The sequence below is a fragment of the Perognathus longimembris genome, chromosome 24 (assembly GCF_023159225.1).
Source record: "Perognathus longimembris pacificus isolate PPM17 chromosome 24, ASM2315922v1, whole genome shotgun sequence".
Lineage (NCBI taxonomy): Eukaryota > Metazoa > Chordata > Mammalia > Rodentia > Heteromyidae > Perognathus > Perognathus longimembris.
Window position 1 is genome coordinate 11,318,806 of NC_063184.1, and position 14,889 is coordinate 11,333,694.

The 14,889-nt window shown below is 40.7% G+C and overlaps 1 protein-coding gene across 1 annotated transcript in view; it reads right to left on the reverse strand.

Moving 5' to 3' along the window:
* Alpk1 (alpha kinase 1) overlaps positions 1-14,267 on the reverse strand; it is an 85,830-nt gene extending 71,563 nt beyond the window's left edge. The window contains exon 1 of the mRNA XM_048333677.1: positions 14,130-14,267. The gene's annotated coding sequence lies outside the window, so the exon portion shown is untranslated. The remainder of the gene's footprint in view (positions 1-14,129) is intronic.
* Positions 14,268-14,889: the final 622 nt, after the last annotated feature.

The window sequence follows — 14,889 nt, forward strand, 5'->3', positions numbered from 1 at the left end:
AAGGGAAGTCACTGGTGCATACAGACCAAGAACATGGAAGCTGGACAGGTTTTTTGGCTCATGTTTTGATTTTTAAGAGAGGGTCTTCATAGGACTAGAAGCCTGGAATTCATTAGGTAGCACAAGCTGATCTTGAACTACGTGATGCTCCTACCTTTACCTTCCCAGTGCTAGTAGTGAGTGCTGGCATGCACCACCACACATGGGCTATGCTGTTTCTTTCCTTTTCTTTTTTTTTTGCCAGTCCTGGGCCTTGGACTCAGGGCCTGAGCACTGTCCCTGGCTTCTTTTTGCTCAAGGCTAGCACTCTGCCACTTAAGCCATAGCGCCACTTCTGGCCATTTTCTATATATTTGGTGCTGGGGAATTGGACCCAGGGCTTCATGTATACAAGGCAAGCACACTGGCCATGCTATTTCTTTGAACTACTTTCCTGAATTGCAGAAATGGAAATAAGCAGCTTGTTTGGTCTTAACTTGATGATTCAATATGAAGTGTTAGGAGATAATGGTTAATTGTGATATTTGAGGTGTAAACTGTTTATCACTTTGTCCTACAATTACCATGTTATTGAAACATGAGATATAGTTCATGTAGGATCAGAACGGTACCACCTAGAAAAGAAGGGCTAAGAGGGCAAGCAAACCTTCTAAATGTTCACTATGTTATATTATTTTCAATTGTCTTTAGTTGTACAAAGGGGTTTTCATTCGACATATCAGTTTATGAGTACTATACATCTTTTTTTTTTGTTTGCCAGTACTGGGCCTTGGACTCAGGGCTTGAGCACTGTCCCTGGCTTCTTTTTGCTTAAGGCTAGCACTCTGCCACTTGAGCCACAGCACCACTTCTGGCCATTTTCTATATATGTGGTGCTAAGGAATCGAACCCAGGGCTTCATGTATACGTGGCAAGCACTCTACTGCTAGGCCATATTCCCAGCTAGTACTATACATCTTAACCAATGGATTCTTACCCTCTTGTGCCAGGTTTTGTGGAATCTTTCTAACCATCCAGTTGTGAGAATTCAAGCTAGCTGAGCAGCCTTAGGCCAAGGTAAGATTGCCTCTTGCAGAAGCCAGAAAAGCGTTAGTCAACAACAGAAGCCATTTGCTGTTTTTGGAAACACATGCAAACAATGTTGTAGATAAAAATGATCACAAGTTCAACTTTGGTATAAGCTGGGTTTTTCCTTAAGAGTGTCAGTGTTAAACACACTCTTGTCTTACTTGCTTCATATAACATCCTTATGTTGAGCAATGAGCAGCATAGAGGCCTTTGTCACCAATGATTCCCAGAAGAATCCACTCTGAACAAAAGCACCTGTTGTTTCCTTCATGTAATGACCTTAAAAATGACCAGTTGGCTCCATTCTCCCCCCACCCCCATGTCTCCTTAGGCTTTTCCTCACACTGCCGCCTCACACATCATTACTGGACGTAAAAGGAGAATAATTGAGGAGAAGATCAATAAATTTAAGAGCTCTTTAAGGAAAGACATAATGAATTTGGTACAGCACATATTTTTAGATCAAAGATGCCTTTGAAGTGACAAAACCCTAATCCATAAATGACTCGAAGCATTTCCTTTCTCTTCCAAACTGCTTGTTGTCAAATAAAATGGAAGTTAAGGAAATTATCTTTATCTGAAAATGGCCAAAAGAAGCCATCACGTAATGACAGGCCTTGTCACAAAGCAACAATTGGGAAAATTGTCAGGAAGGCCAGGCCTAACAAGGAGAGGAGTGGGCTTGCTGTTTGTGCTAATCTGGTTCTCTAGCCCTCACACACAATCCAAGTCAGCTTGCTGGGAGACAGCTAGGGCTTTGTGGGTCCTCACTGGGACAGGGAAAGCAATCTTTCATGAATATGTATTACCATTCCTCCGTGTCTAAGACAAACCCTTCAAAACTGAGGTAACACACACACACACACACACACACACACACACACACACACAACCATCCCACCAACAAAAACCAAGCGAACCTAAGCTACTCAGTTGAGTAAAGCAAAATGCTACTAACTAATGAAAGCTCACGCGTTGGAAATCATGCCAGAGGCAATGTTTTTCACGTATTTGCAGAGTTCTGTCTTTCCCAGCAATTGAGATGAGAGCTTTAGAGGATTTCAATCTCGGGGAATCGCGTGCAAGGAGGCAAAGACATTACACATCATTCCATGGTTTGGAAATCAACCAGCTTCTCATGAATTCAACTTTCCTGCACCAAACATTCTCTGAAATTCTAATCCTACAGGGGAAAAAAAAAACCAACTTTGTATTGGCTGAGTGCATGTGTACTTTGAAGAAACTGGCCAACTCTCATGTTAATTTCCCAAGAAATAGGAAAATGACAATGAAAATAGTTTTCCCAACTGTGAACAGAAGACTTGGTTCAGCCAAAAGGTGAGAATAAGGAGAAATTTTAGGTTCAAATGGGAAGAAATCCTTCTTGTAGTCCTAACAATAATGGGTTTAAAAAAATCAATTTCCTATGTCTATCAGTTCCTATAAAGGTGAATTATTTCTTCTCCAGCTTCTCCTAGGCATAGATCAAGGATATTATTTTTAACAATAATTTTATTGCTATTATTAAGGTATTATACAGAGGGGCTACCATCTGATAAGTGGATAGTACATTAGGATGACTGAGTTTGTATTTTTTCTACCATGGCAATTTGAGTTTAAATATGTATATATGTGCATGTTTAACTTTGCTTTTTTTAATCCAGGCAGATATTTTAGGAGGGAAAAGTACAGTTGTTTTTCTTTCTCTCTCTCTCTCTCTCTGTCTCTCTCTCTCTCTGTACTTCTGATATGATAAAGTTTGGTTTCCCACTGTGCAAAGCCACAAAGCTGAATTTTGAGTGTTTTCCATATTACGAAATGTTTGCAATAGACATTAGCATCTCATTAGCATATTGGACCCTACATGAAATCCAGCCTTGAATGCTCAGGGCTCCCGCTAAAGCTAATCCTCTTTAAAGAGCTACAGGCGATATTACATGTGGTCACAGCCGCAGCCCAGCCATGGCTGCAGCACTTTGAAGACGCTGAACAGCGCTCTCTTCTGAGTGCAGCCGTCTGTCCCCAGGCCTCATAAACCATGGCTTTCTGTGCAGTCAAATCCTCTGTCTCCATCAAGGGGAATTAGAGGCTCAAATCCACGCTCACACGCTGCCAGCCCCACTGCACTTGAAGAGGAGGTGTTATGCTGATTTCACTTTTTTCCCCCTAAGTGTCTATCCACACTCCTTTCAACGAAGATTAAAATGAACTGCATCCAAGTATTCCGCCCCCCCCCCCCCTTTGATTAGGATCAAGTGCTGAGAGAACCTGATCTTGGATAATCAGAATAGGCTCGGTGATGTCACACACTTTCCCTCATGCTCTCATTTTCATGGGATAGCAGTAAGCACTTAGAGGTAATAATTCCTACAAACAAAGATCATTCAGTTGACGGTAGCCCACAAAGCCCTTGGGATCCATTTTCAGCAAAATAATAGCAAACTGGATATTGTACAATATCGCAGAAAACAGGGGTGTGTGTGTATAAAAACAAAGGAAAATAAATGAAGTCCATTATCCTGTGGGTGGCAGTTTGTTGTTGTTTTTAAAGTGTTGCTGGGTGCCAGTGGCTCATCCCTGTAATCCTAGGTGTTTTGGAGGCTGAGATCTGATGACTGAAGATTGATATAAGGCTGGACAAGAAAGTCCATGACATTCCTATCTCCACTTACCCAGCAAAATGCTAGGAGTAGAGCTGTGGCTCAGTCTTGGGTGAAAAAGCTAAGGGAAAGCATCTATGTCTTGAGTTCAAGCCCCAGTATTGGCACACACACACACACACACACACACACACACACAATGCACACTCTTTGCCTGTTATCAAAAATAACTGTATATTTAAATGTATATTACTACTGAATATTTATGAACATTGGTACTGCAATAGACCCTAAAGAAACTTTATGAAGCTGGACACTGGTGGCTCTCGCCTATAATTCTGTATTCTCAGGAGGCTGAAATCTGTGGATTGTGGTTTGAAGCCATCCCAGACAAGAAAGTCTGTGACTCTTTTTTTTTGTTTTTTTTTGGCCAGTCCTGGGCCTTGGACTCAGGACCTGAGCACTGTCCCTGGCTTCCTTTTGCTCAAGGCTAGCACTCTGCCACTTGAGCCACAGCGCCACTTCTGGCCATTTTCTGTATATGTGGTGCTGGGGAATCGAACCCAGGGCCTCATGTATGCGAGGCAAGCTCTCTTGCCACTAGGCCATATCCCCAGCCCTGTGAGACTCTCATCTCCAATTAAACACAGAAAAAGCTGGAAGTGGCACCATGGCTCAAGCGGTAGCAAAAAAAGAAGCTTAGGGACCCTGCTCAGGGCCAGAGTTCAAGCCCAACAACAACAAACAAAAAAAAAAAGAAAAAAGAGGAAACTTCATGAATCTTGTAAAAGAAAAACATTGACCACAATACATAGTAGCATTATGAAATATGAATAAAAATATAATCCAACTACATGAGATTTCAATAGCACTCAGAAATCATCCTTTTGTTATTGCCAATGCAATTCCAAACTTAAGGATTCAACCAGAACTGTATGCACATTGGAATCTGTAAGTTTGTAATCTTTAACAATTAAAAAAAAAGAAATATGAACAGTGCTTTCATCTCAAGGAAGTAGAAGGAGAGCAACAAACTAAGCCTTGGATAGGTCAGGGTGACTGAAAAAAAATACATTTCTTTAAAAATATAGTTGTAAAATAATAGACAAAGTCAACCAGGCACTGGTTACTTATTCCTGTAATCTTAGTTATTCAGGAGACCAAGATCTGAGGATCAAGATTTGAGGCCCACATAGGCATAAAGTCTGAGAAACTTTTATCTCCAATTAACCAGGAAAAGGCTCCAAGTAGAACTGTGGCACAACTGATAAAGCGCCAGCCTAGAATGAAAAAGCTAAAGGACAGTGCCCAAACCCTGATTTCAAGCTCCAGGACAAGTACACATATATGCACACACAGAAATAGACCCAAAGCTAGTTGTTTGAAAAGACCAGTAAAATAATTTTCAGAAAAAGGTTAATGAATATAAATGGATCAAAAGTATTTTCAGAATGGGAAATACCACATAGTTAAAGTTTTAGGTAAAATACTGTCATGTACAAGTCCAATCTAAAAAATGTGAACATTTGCATGAAGTATATCTTTTCTAGGACAATTTCAATACATGTGAAAAGTGGTTGAAGAAAAATATCAAAGAATAAGTGTAGATTTTGTCTACAATTTTAACACAGATGCTAAGTTCCAATTCTGCCATAATTAATTTTCACCAAATCTTTCTAAAATATGTAATTGGGTGTTTACATGATTTTAGAGCATTGAGAAAAAATATCAGCCCATAGTTCATTTTATGAGGACAACACAACACTGTATATAACACCTGACCAGACAGTATAAAAATATAGATAGATATAGAAGATGCTGTTACTCACTCATATCTGTAAAACATAAACTTCTAACTACAAATTTAATAAAAGGTGACTTTGAGGATCTGGTCTGCATTTCCAGCTACTCAGAAGGTAGAGATAGGAGGACTCTGATTTGGGGCTAGCACACAGGGGAAAAGGTTAGTGAAACTCTATCTCAGATACCAGGCTGGACCTGGTGGTTTGTACCTGTAACCTCAGCTACTCAAGGAAGTGGAGCTAGTAAGATCATAGCCTTGGGCCAGTCCCAGGTAAAAGCAAAAGAGCCTGAAAAAGAAATTAAAGCAAAGGGCCTTGAGTCTCACCCCCAGGCCCCAGGAAAGGAAATGTTGCAAAAGGCCCGAACATGTACTGTTTTGGAAATACCCATTGAAACCCATCACCAATGGAGAAAAGCTATTATTATTGGAATCTGCTTTAACTTGTCTAGATGAAGTGTTGTCTTATCCAACAAGGGCACTGTTACTACTGAGATGTTTTAGAATTAAATCATTGAAAAACATGGAAGTTGTATTTCTGCCTCCTGATTATGATATTATATTGTACTATATCATATCATATTCACTGTCAGACTCAGAGGCCTCCTTCACAGCAATACTAGCCCTGTCCTGTCCCATTTCCTCAAATATATCCAATGAGTTTGCTCATTTTCATCATCCATGCTTCCTCCTTGACTTTAGTAGCAAGTGTATAGAAATAACAAGGAGTTCATAAAACAAATGACCTTGGGAATTATTTTCCTCACCCAGCATTTGGTAGAGTAATCATATCCTATAAACTCACATGTACAAATCCCAAATATACAACCACAGTAAGACTAAAACACAAGGCAATAATTCTCTCAGTTAACCATTCCATAAAGGACTTGAATAATAGTGAAGTAGATGAATTTCAAAGAATAAAGTCAATAGAATCAATCATAAGATGGCAGGCATAAGCACCTGAATGAGTTCAAAGAAGATACAAACAAGCAGCTGAATATAATAGAGAAGACTGCAGGCTATGAAATAGGAATTCAATAAACATATAGAATCCTGAAAAAGTTCAATTTGAAATCTGAATATAAAAAATCTCAACAATCCAAATTCCAAAACAAAAGGACTTCAGTTGCAAACATGGTTAATGGAATGAAACAGCTGAAAAGAGAATAACAGAGGTTGAAGATGAAATAGATAAATGAATACATTTCTGATACATATATATGTATATACATAGATGTGTATACGTATATATACTGTGTGTGTGTGTGTGTGTATGCTGGTCCTGGGGGCTGTCTCTGAGTTTTATTTGCTCAAAGCTAGTGCTCTACCACTTGATCTACAGCTTCACTTCCAGCTTTTGGTGGTAAATTAGAGATAAGCCTCACAAGCTTTCCTGCCGGAACTTGCTTCAAACCATGATTGTCAGGTCTCAGTCTCCTGGGTAGCTAGGATGACAGGCATGAGCTTCTTGTGTCTATCTGTGGATATATTTGATCTACCAAACTTGAATCAAGAAGTATATCACTTAAATATATCTGTAACTAATAATGAGACTAAAAAACAATAAAAAAAGTCTTCCAGAAAAGAAGATCCCAGGTCTGGATGCAATTCTACCAGACCATTAAAGAATAACTAGCACCACTGTTTCTGAATCTACACCAGCAAGTGGATAGGAATGAAATACTACCAAAGTGGTTCTATGAAGCCAGTGTTACCCTCGTATTAAAACCCAACAGAAACCGGACTGAAAGAGAAAATACTACAAGATTAAGCTTATTTAGACTTATTTTCTAAACAGGATTCCAATTTCACAAGATATAAGAATGAAACGACTAATAGAACTGCATCAAATTACACAGCTTCTGCACATCAAAGCAAACCATTACCAGAACCAAGTGAAAACTCACAAAAGAGGAGATCATCTTTTCTAGCTAATCATTGGATATAGGATATAGGCAATACGGTTTTCATATACAACTTTTATAATGTTGCTATTAATCAACCTAGTTTCAAATGTTCACAGCAGCTCTCCTTCATCCAATTGTTTGGAAACAGAAGATCCAAGTCAAGTAAAAAGTAAAGACACAAGATACTTTCATCATTATTCCTACTTGCTCACAATATGATCTTATACTGTCCGTCCAACTACCATGGCACCAAATCTAGCTGCAATACCACTTCTGTCTATATCTGTATCTATAGCCTCACAGAGATAGTTCTCTGTACTCAGGGAAGAAAAGACTCAAAATTAATTTACTAATGCTTGTGGATAACATCTCCCATAAGTAAACAGACATGTTATCAAAGCTGTCCCCATTGGTAGACATTAGGACATGGGCAGTGATGTTTTCCCAATGAGTAGGAAACTTGCATATTTTTGTATATACTTATTTTGTATAGTTAGCTTGTATCTTTTGCCTGTAAGGAAACATCCCAGAGAGCCAATTCATATATACTGCCTGTGAGTTTGTTGGGAAGATGAGAATGGAGGGACATGATGGCAAGATATCGACTAAGAGGTGTGAAGTAGCATAGCACATGGAGGAAGCTCTCACAGTCCCTGGTGTAAGGGCATTTGTGTCCATTCACCAAAAGGTGTCACTGCAGGGCGCTGTCAATAATCAGATGGACGAGAGGACAGTGCCACAGACACCTTTTGTTTTTACCCTATTCCCTCACTCCCACTAGAGTTCCTCAGTGGGTTGAAGGACAAAGTGACCAGGGTGTCAAAGATGAGTTTATGCAAGGGCTCAGCTACACAGACTTCCTTTAATGAAAACAGATAGGGCCACCACCACTTCGGGATGTTTAAAGCGCCAGCAGCAGAATTCTATACGGAGCCATCCATACACCTCCAAACCTAGGGACTGGGTGATGCGGCCAGTCTCCTGTTGACTGCATATAGTGAACTCCATTCATCATAGACTTGGTAGTCATTTTTCTCCCTAAGACAGATAATGTGCTCTGGGGATGGATTTGACTGTTGCACAATACCTTCTGTGGGATCCCTGAAAGTCTCATTCACCCACACTCATCAGAGAACTTTGCTTCTGGCAAAGGATGCTACTGGCCATCTCCCACGGGACAGATGGGTCTTCCCATAACCCAGGCGCAGCTGGCTTCGCACAGCAGAGCAATCGTCTTCCAAGATTCGGCTTGGGGGCCAGCTGCAGAGCATTTTATGGGACTGGTCTATAGAAAATGCTATACAGTCCTAATCAATAATCCATATATGGTGCTGTTTCACCCAAGGACACACCCTATGGTGCCAGAAAGCATTGCACGTTTCTCATACCATTCTCCATTTCTTGCTCTGAGTGTGAGCCTCCCAAGTAGCTAGGATTTACAGGCATGAGCCAGCACCAAGCTCACAGGGATATCTTTTTTTTGTTTTGTTATCAGTACTGAAGTAAATACATAAGTAAATAAATAAACTCTGCCTTTAGTGAGGCAGTTCATTGCCTCTCAGCACTGCAGCCACACAATAGCCGGCCTATTCAACCCGCCTTTATTGAGTGCTTATAGGAGCAGACATGGCTGTCCTGAGCCCTACCGCCATGCATTTCCTCGTGTTCTTCACTATCCCTCTTATTTCATGTCAGATGCCCCATTATCAATTCCATAAGTGACACTTGCTGTTAATGTGTTGCTGCTTTTATTTACATCTCAACTCCTATTTCCTGAGGTCTACCTTTCATTAATGATATCTTCAAATCCAAAACCCACTTTTAGATAACATCTCACAATTTCCAAATTTTCTGATAACTTCTATATTGACAGATCTTAGCTCAACTGAAACTCCATGAGGTGTGTGTGTGTGTGTGTGTGTGTCTGTGTCTGTGTGTGTGTGTGTGTGTGTGTGTGTGTGTGTGCCAGTCCTGGGGCTTGCACTTTACTATTTAATTGGAGATAAGAGTAGAACAGCCTTTCCTGCCTGGGTCTGGCTTCAAACAGCTATCCTTAGACCTCAGCCTCCTGGTAGCTGGGATCACAGGCGTGTGTGACCAGTGCCCAGCCCCCATGAGTTTTAGAAGCTGTCTGAAAACTCAAATGACCTCATTCTGAGAGCTGAAAATTTCCTTCGAAAATATGAAATACACAGGTTTGGGAAAGGCCAATAATGTAAATAAATATAAACACTATACTCTTTGGAAAGATGTACTCTCACTGGAATTAGTGAATGAACATTGGTTTCAGTGCAAAGTCAACCCTTGAAAATTTGGCAAAAATGAATGAATTAGTCAGGCATCAGTGGCTTATGCCTATAATCTTAAGTGAGCTGAGGACGGTGTTTTGGAGTAAGCGTGGGCAACAAAGTGCGTGGGCAGAAAAGTCTTTGAGACTCTTATCTCCAATAAATAGCCAAAAGCCTGAAGTGAAGCTGTGTCTCAAGTGGTAGGAGCGTGAGCCCTGAATGAAAAAGTTAAGGCATAGCACCCAGCTCTTGAGTTCAAGCCCAGTACTGGTGTGCACATGCGCACACACATACACATATACACACAAAAAAAAATTAACAAATGGCTAAGTATATAAATAAGTGGACAAATGGGCTGGCTGTTCGTCAGTTTTCTTTTTATGTTCCTTAGATTAATAGAGGAATGTGGCCGGCTTATAGTCTTTTCCTTTTCTACATTGTCCCTTCCTCCCTCCTGCCTTCCTGTTCTTCCTAATCATGAGCATTTCGTCTTTAATTGATTCAAAAATGTCTATATTCACCTACTATACGGCGAGCCAGTGCTCAGAATTAACAGCCAGTTATGGCACGTTTGCCAGACTCCAGAGACACACGTTTGTGAGTGTCCAGTGTGTGGTGATCGTTACACTCTGGTGATAAATGGCAGGGCAGAGGCCCCATGGAAACAAGGAGGGGCCCCTTCACCTGACCCACAAGCCCAGACACTCTTTGGGTACCGTGACCCTGCTTTATAATGCAGCAGAAGGTCATCAATCTATCATGTGGGGTGAGTCGCTGTGTTCTTTCACAATGGAATGAATCAACAAAACCTCTCAGGCCACTGCTTGAGCAGGCAGAGTTTGGAAATGTCACACAAAATTTCCCACCAATTCCATAGACATGTCGCTGTGACCTGCAGCCATTCAATAATTTCAGAGTAGAGTTGAAAGGAAAACTCTCTAACTGCTCACATAGGGCACAGAGATTATACAGAAGTATGAAAGAAGGAAACCTGAACTCCTCAATGTGGCTTTCTAGAAGTCTCTGTCAGCCAATGAAATGATGTCAATAGAAGATGGTGATTGGTTCCTACAGAACTGCCTTGGGGACTGTGGGGGGAGAAAAGTATTCAGCAGTGGGCCACACAAGCTAGAAGAATATTATTGTTTAATCTAGATTAAAACCAGGTAGAGATAGGTAGTTTGGATCAGGTAATTAATTAGTGTGATATACAACTGTCAAGAGGGTAGCATATGTGTACCTCCCAAGAGACTTCCAGGAAAACTCTTTCTGCTCCCCATTCCGCACTTCTTTCTCTTGTGTCGGGGACTAGTAGCCAGTGTGAACACAAAGCCAGTGTGAGCACACATCCAGGCTTTTTTCCATCAGAAGTTACATGCTCTGTCTCAGTGGTAGGTGACTGAAGGTGGGCCCACTTAGACAGACTGGCCAGTGGTCCCCTCAGAGAAGAATTTTGATGTAAATCCTTTTAACTTGACGTCATGAAGAGCCTTGATAATGACAGCCATTGCTAGCCCTTTCCATGGTAAAACACCAGCCACAGCTTTGTTCTATAGTCATTGCTTAGGATTCTCATAGCCAAGTTCGCCACCTACAGCTCACACCAATTATAAATTTTAAGGTCAGAAGATTGTCTTATAAGTACCACGCTAACCAATTGCGCAACTGGAGCTCCAAGGTCAGAAAATTGTGAGAAGATACATCAGGGTAGATGCTGTTTATATATAGGGTCCTGGGGTTTGAACTCAGGGCCTGGGCACTGTCCCTGAGTTTTGTTTGCTCAAGGCTAGCGCTCTACCACTTGAGTCACAGTACCACTTCTGGCTTTTTCTTTGTATGTGTTACTAAGGAATCAAAATTGGGGCTTCCCGTATGCTAGGTAAGCACTCTACCATGAGCTTTGTTAGTGGTTAATTGGAGATAAGAGTCTCACAGACTTCCTTCCCTTCATGGGCTGGCTTCAAATCATGATCATCAGATCTCAGCTTCCTAGTAGCTAGGATGACAGGTGAGAGCCACTGGCACCCACTGCTCAGTATGCATTGCTGTCTGGCTGTAGCTTAGGTTAAAAAGATAATTTTGAATAGCTGTGAAATATGGTTTCACTGCCACACTTCTCAACTTAGAAAAAAATCCACTTTCTTCTCTTATTAGCAGAAAAGCATCATTCTTCATTACTATTTGCATTACAAAAGCACTAACAAGATCTGGATAATAACAAATATTTACTGAACACTTACATCCAAGAACTAAGAACTTATCTGGTTTGGTTTGACATTTGGGGAAGTATTGTTCTTCTCAATGATGCAGATAAGGACTCTAAAACTACTCAAGGCTAGCTGATTTCACCAAGCTGGACAGTTTAGTTGAAGAGTTAGTTTGGGGGCCAACTTTACCCTAGGCAAATCCATTTTATTGACCTCTTTTTTTCTTTTTCAAACCTAAAATGATTGCCTCAGGCTTTCTCGAGGTCCTCTCCCTCTCTCTTTGAAGTCTCTCCATGCCCTCTGGACATGGTAGCCTGCTGATTTAGTGAGCAGGAAAGAATGGCTTCTACTCCATATGCTGAAAAATAATGGAGAACACAGCCAGAAACTGCAAAGAAACTTCCTGCAAGCTCCAAGCTCATCCAGCAACATCCCACAAACCCCACCTAAGAATGCCCCCCCCCCCCTTGCTTACGATAGCAAGGACATCCTGACCAGAGCTGGGCATCTCTGTAGACTATTCATTTATTTACTTATTTTTTCATGTTGGTTCTGGGGCTTGAACTCAAGGATCGGATGCCGTTTTTTAGCTTTTGGGCTTGAGGTTGGCGCTGTACCACCTACACCACAACTCCACTTCCAGCTTTTTTGGTGATTAATTGGAGCAAAGAGTCTCATGGAATTCCTACCCAGGCTGGCTTTGAACCACAGATCTCAGCCTCCCGTGTAGCTGGGATTACAGGCATGAAGCAGGGGAGCTCAGGGTCCTTTGTGAACTTTAAATGAAGTCTTGTTCAAGCAACAATGCCTGTGAGCTATGGACACTCAGGAGGAAAGTCCCTGGGCTGAAAAATCTTCAAATGAACGTTTCTGTCCAATTTTCTTTAGGGATTGACTTGTAAATTTTACTTTGGGAGATAACTACTTTATTTTTAGTTAAATGTCTATTTCTATTCTTGTCTCTGGTCCCAAAGGATGAGGCCCACTTAGACCAAGTGGAGGCACACCCCCTTCTGGAATTTGGTCACTAAGATTTCTGGCTTTATAGATCTCTAAGAATTGATCATTGTGATCCCTGCTTTAAAAAAATTCTTAGATTTAGCTGGTAGCTCATGCCTGTAATTATAGCCAGCCCAGGCAGAAAAATATGTGACACTTATTCCAGTTTACCACCAAAAAGCTGGAAGTAGACGTGTGGTCGAGTTGTTAAACTTATTGAAACAGCTATTCAAATACTCTTAGTGTCATTCTTGTGAGTCTGTAAACTTTACTGTATACATTTTATTCATTGGTAAAGGAAATAAACAATATAAATGGTATAAACAGACACTAAGAAAACAATTTTTCTTGGGTTCTTGTTTCAGCTTCACCTTATCTGTAATTTGTGGGGGGGAGGGACTGAGTCCAAACTCATTACTTTGGTCCTCTTTGGTAGACTGCTTTCTAGCTTCTGGTGTTTGTTTGTTTTTTTTCCCCCTCAGTTATAAATTGTGAATGAATCATTGTAAATATCTGTTTTCCCACCTCAACATATACTTTAATAATATTTACTTTGCTTCTATACCCTTATTACCTAGAATAGTTCCTAGCATATACTAGTGCTTTAAAAAAAATCTGTTATTGCTGGGCACTAGTGGCAAAGACCTGTAATTCTAGTTCCTTGAAGGCTGAGATCTGAGGATCACAGTTTGAGGCCAGCCTGGGTAAGAAAGTTTATGCAACTTTATTTCCAGTTACTAGCAAAAAGCTGAAAGTGGAGCTGTGGCTCAAATGGCAAAGCACCAACTTTGAAGACTAATGCTAAAGGAAAGTTCCCAGGCCCTGAGTTCAAGCCCCAGTTCTGGCGTGCGCGCGCGCACACACACACAGAGTCAATACTTATAAAAGCAGCTCTAGGCTGAGTTAGTTGCTTTTCCTGTGCCTTGCTTACTGCTGATAAATTGGGAACATTCCCTTCCATCTTTGGGCATTGGTAATATTATTCAAAAAACTACAACATTCTCTGCCTACTCTCTTGAAGAGAGATGAGAAACCACACACTTCACTTTAGTGCACCCTTTAATTCTTTCTCTCTAAGAATTTTTCCTCATCAAATGTGCCAGACATTTTTCTCAAATACTGAATTATGAGTCAGATATTCAGAAAACTCTGAAAGTTGTTGTTCCATAGATTCCCCCCCCCCATTCAATAAATCTGTTCTGATTGTTATGATGTCAGCATCTACAACTGTGCAGTCATTCTCTTTACTCACTCACCCAGGGTCTTGATGCCTTTGCGAGTTCCAGAGCTGGTAACCCAGTTCTCCCACGTGTCTCACTGCTGCCCTCTTCTGGTGGCACGTGTCTACATGGATGGCAGAGTTAATCCATTCACCTAATACATAATTTACAACACGTACTGAGGACCCGGAAAAATAAAATTGTTGTGAAACACTGAAGTAATAATCTATAATATTCACTTGAATTTAGTTAAGTTTCATTTCAGTAAGACTACATCAATCTTTCTGAATTCCATCTTAGAAAAAAAAAAATCACCAATCCACTGTCCCAAAATCTATAATGTTTCAATGTAGCAATGATAAAAGAGACAGGGGTGCTATCTTGGGAGTAAGAGCTTGTTAACCAAATGAATAGTAAAAAAAAGTAGTTTAAAACTACTTGTAGAGCAGGAAAGACTATTAATACTATTAGAGCATTTATTTGTTTGATTTCATTTATTTCATTTTTGTTTTGTGCTGACACAGGGGCTTGAATTCCTGCCATGGGTCGATGCCCCTTAGCTGTTTCTCTCAAAGCTCTACCACTTGAGCCACACCTCCAGTTCTGGGATTTTTGCTGGTGAATTGGAGATAAGTGCCACAGACTTTCCTGACCTGGCTGAATTCAATCCATGATCCTCAGATCTCAGCCTCCTGAGTAACTAAGATTACAACCATGAGCTGCTAGGGCCCAGCTCTTGGAATATTTTAGAATAAGTAAATGTATGAAAGAAGACTGGGAAGTCACAAGAGCTGTA